Consider the following 8,329-nt stretch of genomic DNA (forward strand, 5'->3'; position numbering starts at 1 on the left):
GCTCCGGCGTCCCGGCTGGAGGAGGTGGGGGACCGGGCACGGGCAGAGGCTGGCGGGAAGGGGAGTCGCGCGGGCTGGACAGGCGGGCGGCCCTGGGCTTTCCCCGCCCCCCGCGCGCCTGTGGGTCTAGGTCGGGCCGCGGCGTGGACAGCGGAGGAGCACCAGCGCGGGGCCGGGGCCGGCCTCAGAGAGCCGCAGCCTGGCTGCAGGCCAGGGGGTGCTGGGGGTGCGGGGGGCGCCGGCCACTCCCCCGCGCTCACTCCCGCGTCTCCGCTCATCGTCCCTGCAGCTTCGCGGGGCGGGTCTGCAGCAAGGTCCTCCCTCTGGTGGGTAGATCAATGCAAACCACTCATCCCGCGGGGAGAGCCGCCCGCACAAGCCCTGCTGTCCTTTTTGGAGCCCCAAATTACAGCGCGTCCACAGTAAATCATCCTGCTGGCCTCTGAGGGGCTGGGGCGGCGACACCTTCCGGGGTGGCGGGGCCGCTCCCCTCCACCCGGCCTGGCCTCGGGCCCTGCAGGCCGGTGCAGCCACCTGGGGCCCCTCAGGAAACAACACCGAAGACGCGGCAGCCTTGGGGCCCCGAGAAGCTGAGGCAGCAGGTGTTGAGGTGCTCGGTCTCCCGAGTTACTGCTCCGGCGTTTAATGGCGACTCCCCACTTCCCTGAAATCACCCTCAGGAGCGCACCCTGCTGTGTTCAACTGTTCCTTTCCGCAGAGTGCATTGAGGTCTTGCTGCTGCATCGGGGCAGCTGTGTTCCGGCGAGGGGAGCCCGGCGGTGTGCCTGCTCTCCGCATGCCAGGGCTGTCTGGGACAGGGACACGCCAGGAGAGGGGCCTGGCTGGGTCCTGGCCCCAGAAGGACCCGTGGCCAGAGGCCTGGTCTCCAGCCAGGCTCAGCTCGCCGGGCCTGCGGGGCTCCGGGGGGGCCCGGAGGTGGGCGCTGCGTCCACGGCCAGTGGGATGTCCCGGGCCCTGTCGGTCACACGTGTCGGCTGGCAAGCCGTGACACACCGGATGCAGCCTCTTACCTGAAGCCTCCGATGCCTCCTGAGATTCTCCAGACTGTGAGTGTCTGCGTGACATGGGCGTGTGCTGAGAGGCGCCTGCTGAGACCACGCGGCCGAGGCCCAGGCCTGCGGGGAGGGGCCTCTCACGTCTGGCCGTGTCTCCTGGTGGCCGCGTGGCGCCCACTCGCTGCTCTCTGGGCAGGGCTGGCCGGGGCTGGCCGGGGCCTCGCCGTTCTCAGAGGCGCATCCAGACGAGCCTCGTGATGCTGTTTAGAAGCCCAAGGCTTGGCGTGTTTCCTCGGCTCCTTTTCTTTCACTGACAAGGTTTATTCCACGGAACGTGGCGGAGAGGACTACGACTTCGTCAGGGCCCAGTGTGGACCCTGGCAGGACCGCCTCACGCTGATGATCGCCTTCGAGCTACATTACAGGAAAGGGCGTGACTCCCCAGTCGGGGCCAGCCCCTCCTGGGGGGGCGATGGGTTTGCACTCAGGAATCCTGCGGCGGAAGCAGAGCCCCGGCCACCGGGGAGTGACTGGGCACCGGCCGCCCCCTCCGAAGCCTGCGTCCCCAGAGCCGCCAGCCGTGAGCATGTGGGTGGATCCGAACCAGCGCTGGCTGCGGGGGGTGGGTGTCTGCCGAGCAAGGACACGAATGAGCGCCCGAGCAGACACTCCGCAGCCCCAGAGCCCGCGTGGTCCCAGGATCCCGGGGGACAGAGGACGGCACCTCTCCCTCAGGAGCTGCCCCCGCACCCCCTGCCCGTGCCTCTGCCTCGCAGTTCTGTTGCTCTTGTTTCCTGCGGCTTTGCCTCGGAGACCGCGGGGTCACAGAGCTGCCTGAGCGCGGGTCCGTCTCTCTCTGCGCAAGGCATCGGGGCCAGGGCCAGGGCGAGACCCCGTGACTCCTCCCCGCCAGGGATGCTGCCCCCGCAGCACCCTGGTTGCCGAGGGTGCAGGGACAGCCCCCGGCACACTCATGTGGGGGGTGTGTGCGTGTGTGTGTGCGTGCTGCCAGCAAATGCCCGTGCATCACGGCTGGGCACAGCACGGGGCAGCGAGGAAGCCGGGAGTACTGGGCAGGGCGCGGGGCCTGGCCGAGGTGCCTCCCGCCGGCCCCACTTGCTGGTCTCTGGAGGAGCTGCGGTGGCGCCCGCGCTCGGGGAGAGCAGGGGACGCGGGTGCCCCGCCAGCAGGCGGTGCAGGAGCCCGTGGCGCGGGGAACAAACAACGCAGTGACGCGGGTCCCGCCCCACGGCCCAGCCTCAGAGCCCGTCAGAAGAGCAAGCGCGAGCGAGACGAGAGGCCGACCCGACCGTCTCCCGCAGCCTCGGGGACACTGTGTTCCCAGCGGTTTGTCAGCTGTATCGTCGCCTCTGCAGTTACGTGTATTTTTCATGCAAAAATGCTTCTAGAAGAATTTATTTAAAACACAGATTTGAGAAATCGCACCCAAATGGAAGTGTAAACTGTCCTCTCTGCACGGTCCATGCGGAAGGCACTGGGCAGCACCTGCCCTGAGTGCGCCCTGAGCCCAGGAGCCGTCGAGCAGAGACGGGACAGCAGGGACAGCAGCCTCGCAGGCGGCTTGCCAGGGAAGGACGGGGTGGGAAGGGCGGCGCGGGATGCGGCCAGCGGGGTCGCCGTGACCGCCCCGGTGTCCCCCTGGTGCTCGGGCCACACTAGGAGGCGACGCGGGCCAGCGAGGTGGATCGGCCTGCAGGTCACTCAGCGCAGGTGCTTCTCAGGGCCCCTCACCCACTGGGACATCCCCTGCGTGTCACCCTCAGAAGTCACGGTCCCCAAATTCCGGAGCCTCTTCCTGGCAGTTGAAAGGGAGGAATCCAAGGGTTTACGCTGGTTTGGCCGGTGGACCCCACCCCAGGACAGCAGCCCCCGTCCGCCCCAGGGCCTAGAGCCAGCGGCCTCCCCTGAGTTCCGCCTTGGCCCTGGCCCAGGGCACTGCCCAGGCCTGCCCCCGCCCCCCACCCCCGCGCAGGTCCTTGCAGACGTCACGGCTGCCTGAATCGGCCGACGTGCTGGATCGCTGCGAGGGCAGCCCCGGGGGCCGCGCACGCACCAGAGAACGCCGTCTCCCAGGGAGGTGCTTCATCGGCCATCACCGCAAAAATGGACGCTGTAGTCAGTGTGGTCAGCGGCTGCTGTTGCCACTTCAAGCCCGTGATGTTTGCTCCCAAATCGCACCCCACATGGCTCGGCGGGAGAGGATCGGTGCGGAGAGGCTCGGCTGCCCCCTGCTCAGCGCGACAGGCCACGGGGACTGAGGACCTGCGCCGGATCAGCCGTCTTTGGGACGACAGGTGCTAAAGGTCATCGCCTTCCTCACCGGCCGCGGGGCAGCCTGCGGGGCCCTCCCCGCCCAGGACGCCTCTCCAGAAACCCAGCCCCTCCCAGCCAGCCGGCGGCTGTCTCGGGTCTCGGGGAGCGGACGTCATCTCCCTCCTCCCGAGCGTCCCCAGCGGCCACGAGTGTTTCTGTGTGGTCCCCAGTGGACTTGGAGCGCCAGCCCCTCGGGCCCCCGGGGCCCCCAGCAGCTGAGGGAATCTCGGGGGGGTGGCAGGCGTTTCTCAGGGAGAACCCGGGGCCTGGCTCGGCGAGCTCCGCGCTCCGGGGTCCTGGCCAGCAGGACGTGGCGAGCTCCAGTTACTAAGCAGAGAGATTGGGGGGAAGCAAGGGTCGTAAGGGTTGACCCTCGGGATTCAGTCACGTTTTCAGTCAGGAAAGAGGGAGGGGGACATCACTGTGCTGAGCAGACAGCGCTCCAGACGGAGGGGAACATTCGAGGGTGCCTGCGAAGTCACACAGTCAACTGTTTACTCTTCAAATTGGGTTAAACCCTCAATTTTCACAAGTATGCGACAGTTTACGTGGGAAATATCCTACGTCAAGACGGCGTGCCCGTGCAGCGGGAGAACGACCCCGTGCTCACCCGCAAGCAACGGAAGCACACGTGAGGGCAGGAGCCGAGCAGGGGCCCCCCCGAGCGGGCACGTCCGGGGCTTCTCGGCGCCCGGAAACACACCCTGGGGCCAGGACACGTTCCTGTGAACACCGGGAAGCGCACGAGTCCGCTTCACTGCAAACGAGTCCGAGTCCCGTAACTAAAGCGGTTGTGTCGGGGTGACAGGAAGGCGCCAGAACCGAATGTTTTCACCTCTGAGCACCCCGCTGGCCGCGGCTGCCTGTGCCCCCTCGCTGCAGGTGCCCGCACCCCACATGTCCCGCACCCCGAGGGGCTCTGCGCCATTTGTCAAGGAGCTGGGGGAAGCACTGTCTTCCGTTAGACCTTGGCTATTCCCAAGCTGCGGCTCTCAGCCGTCCGGCCCGGCCGCCCCCATGGCCCGGGAGGACGCGGAGCCCCGAGGACATGCGCGTAGGGCCGCTCGGCGGGGAAGCGGCGAAAGCCTGGAGAGAGGGAAGACGGGTCTGAGCTGCGCCCACAGGCGCCTGGGCAGGCCAGCCTGGTCTCCCCGCGGCCCCGGCTCCCCGGCCTGTGCCTGGCCCCTAGGAGCTGCTGCCAGGGCGTCCACGTCGCTCCTTAGGGAAGGTGAGCTGCCCCGCGCGCCATCCAGCTGTGGGCAGCTGAGCGGTGGCCTCAGCGCCGGGGGGATGCGGCCGGGGGCGCCTGGCACGGCTCGTCTGAGGCCCCTCCCAGGCCGTGTCCGCCGCCCCGCGGCCTCCCGCAAGGACCCGCCCGGCTCGGGGGTCTCTCCTTGAAAGCTGGCGCCGGCCCGTGGACGGCCACGCGGGTCCCGCTCCAGGTGGCCGTCGGGCGGCGTCCTTGGGCCGCTCCCACGGGGTGGAGAGGGAACCGTCTCACTCCGAAGCTCATCTAAGGAATGGGTGGTTTCAGCACTTATTTTGAAAAATGGTTCTGTTTCACCCGCCAGTGGAATATTGAAGTAATCGAGTTCCGGGGCCCTTACTTCAGCTCTCAGTTTAATTACTTGTTTGTCTTTTATTGGGATAGAAAATATGGCTGTCAGGTTTATGGGGGCAAAAAGGCTGACCCTGTTTTATCTGTCCTTGCATGCGCCTCGGTGTAATGATGACAAAATGGGATGTTAACTAATGATTAGTAGAAATGGTTGCAGTTAATTAGTTGGTTCTTCGTTTATCGTTCCATTTGCACATTTTGGGAGTAATCATTATTAATTAGGACCATCACGCCGAAAGGGTCGAGGTGGAACCCTACAGCCAAGTTAATCAGGCAGCAATGAAAGCTCCATTATCTTGTCAGATCATGTTGGCCTGTGATCTATTTGCATTATCTAAAAGCTGCATTAGGATCAAAAAGAGAATAAAGAGGGCCCGTCCGGCCCGCCCGGGTCAGCGGCTCCCGCGCGCCTCTGCTGGCCTCCACGCCGGCCTGGGCAGGGCTGTGACGAGGCCGCGGGCTGCTGCTCGTACCTGGACAAGCAGAGGGTGGCGAGAGGGGAGTCCCCTCCCGTCGCCGCCGGGACGCCTCAGGACGGGTCACCCATAGGGCCGAGGTCGGGCGCCTCCGTCCGGAGTCCCAAGACCGAGACCCGGAGTGCGCTGGCGTCGGCCGAGGTCCCGCTGGGCGAGGGGCCAGGGCTGTGGGCGTCCCTGAGAGCCGGGAGGCCCGTGCTCTGCGCCTGCACCCACAGGCCGGGGCCGTGTGTTCCGACGCCGGCGCTCGATTTGCCCAGGGAGGCCGCTCGGGCTTCACCGCGCGTGGACGAGCCGTCGGCAGCTCGTCTCAGAACAAGCTTGATGGGGGCGGAGGGGCCGGCGGGGTTGGCAGGTCTTGGGCCCATGACCAGGCATCTAAGGGGCTGTCGGGGTTCCCATCGTGTAACTTCTCCTCCGTGGTGACGACAGGCACGGAGCCCCGGGGCAGAGGCGGTCACCGGCTGCCGGGAGACCCGCGCTCAGCCCCACGGCCTCGCCCCCGCGCTGTGCCCGGCGGCCGCAGCGGCCTGCCTGGCTGGGACGGGAGCCTCGACTCCGGGTTCTTCACCGCGTCATCCGCCCGAGCGGCAGAACCCCAAGCCGCATACTTCGCTTCTGCTCGTTTTTTAAGAACGCGCCTTAGGCCGGCGCACGAGCAGCCCACGCCCCAGGGACGGAGGCCTTCTGCGGGCGCCGGCGTGGGGAGGGCTGGCAGCTGCGGCCGTGGCTGCGTGGTGCGGGCGGGGGCGCCTTCCTTGGGCTGCTGGGGCTGCTTGACAGCTGTCCCGTCTAGGGAGCCCATGGGGGCCCCAGCACGAGGACGCTCTGCCGTTGCTCTGTCCCCCGTCTCGACGGGAGACTCTTTGGCCTCTCGCTGCACAGTCCGCGGCTTTGTCCCGGGGAGGCTGACCGGGGCCGTTCCTGTCCCGGTCACGGGCAGCTGGGGGTCGCTTGGGCTACACCGGCCCCAGGGGGCCGTATGCGCTGCTTGTTTTTGCTACGAGAAGGGACTGTGATTTAGCGGCTCCGCAGGGCTCCCACTTACTGTCTGGCTGCTGGGGTGGCCCCAGGGGACCCCCAGGGCAGGTCCTCCGGGCCCCGCGCTCCCTGCCTCCGTCCTCCCGCCTCTGCCCCGGCCCCTGCTCCAGTTGGTCCATCCTTTTCGGCACCCTGGTCCTCGGCGGCCCCCGATCAAGATCCTCGGGGTCGCATCCGTCACCCAGGACCCAGGAAGATGCCCCGCGAACGGCCCTAGACCTGGTGGCCCTGGATGGCCGTCCTGTCCCCTGGGGCTGCGCAGTCGCGGGTTCCAGCCAACCGGGGGTGGGTTCGAGGTCATTGTTCTGCCCCCCCACACCCCAGTCACGTCCTCCTGATCTCAGGTCTGGTTTTAAGCGTGAGAATCTGGAGGGCCTGGACGATCACACCGCCCTAACCCTCGCCCACGTGGGCCTCCACGGTCGCCGGCTCCAGGCCCACGTCGTCCTGGTCCAGGGTCGCCTCCTCCGCTCCCTGCGTCCATCTGGCCCCTGACCAAGAAGCTCCGTCTCCTCTCCTGTGTGGCCGTATCTCAGACCACAGCCTCCCCGTCGCCAGCGTCCACGGTCCTTGCTGGGCCTCCCCGAGCCAACGCCAGGACAGAGCTCCAGCCCCACCCCACGGCCTTGCCCTTGTCTTTGTGGCAGCTGCCCTGTCGCCCGCGGGAGGCTAACGCTCCCCAGAGTCACCGGTTTGCTTTCTGTCCACACTGCCTGTGACCGTCTCAACATGTCAGCGCGGCCAGTGTCCACCCCTGCGTCCAGCCCACGTGGCCACGCCGCGCTCAGCCCCACCCCGTGGCCCGGGAGCACGGCCTGTGGCCTTTCTACGCGCAGGGAAATCTGAGCCGAGAGGCTTCCCGGCTCGTGTTTTCTTTCCTTGATTTCTCTGCACCTGGCCGCGGGCGTGGCGGGCGACGCTTGCAAACGCCACGACCCCCTGCTTTTTCCACGGTCGCTTGCGTGGCTTTCGGCTCGCGGGCCTGCCCGGGACGGGGACCCGTCTCACCTGCGCCCCGCACACAGCCGCGCTCCCCGCGGGCCGCAGCGCCGCTTCCAGGAGGGCTTTCCTGAGGCTCACACGGCGGGTGGCCGCCCCGAGCCCCCGCCCGGCGCCCAGAACAGCCCCGCTGGCCTTTGTGTCGTTCCTTTGCCTGAATTTTCTCTCCTGACAAACTCCTACCTCGGCAGGCCGGACTTTGTTCTTTATTTTCAGTATCGGTCCCTTGTTAACGTCTTTTGTCTCTTTATCTCTTTTGCTTTATACATTTTCACTTCATCCTTCACCTCCTAAGACCACCCCGCGTCCGCGCGGCCGAGGTTCCGGGGGACGTGCTCTCTCGCCCTCTCACTCTGAATTCTTTCCGCTTAAGTCCCCGACTCGGAGGCGTCCTTGTCGCTGTCGCCGTCCAGCGGGTCGCTCGCCCCCGCCGCGCGGCTTTCCCGAGGAACTTCGCCCTGTGGGAAGCAGCGGCCTTCGGGTCCCGGGTTCTCTGCTGCTTTCGCAGGGGCTTCACCTCGCCGCGGGTCACTTTGCTGCCTTCCCGTGGCTTAGCCTGACGGTTCCTTCTCTTCCTTTCCTGTCGCGCACTTTCCCGGGCAGCTGGCGTGCTTGACCTTAAGTCAGCGTGGTCCTCAGTCTCGGCCCGCCCCGGCCGTCCCGTGTCTGGAGGCAGCGTCTAGTCCTGGCCTCGCTGTCCGCTGCTGGTGTGGCTGCCCGGCGCCAGCCCCTGCAGTTGCCCCTGCTCCGTGGCCACCGGCTTTCCCTGTCCCCCTGCTCTTCTCCAGCGTCCCCCGCGCGGCCAGCGCCGGGGGTGCTTTAGCTCTCGAGTTTGGCCACACCCT

The sequence above is a fragment of the Talpa europaea genome (genome assembly GCF_964194135.1).
Source record: "Talpa europaea genome assembly, chromosome: 13".
Taxonomy (NCBI): Eukaryota; Metazoa; Chordata; class Mammalia; order Eulipotyphla; family Talpidae; genus Talpa; species Talpa europaea.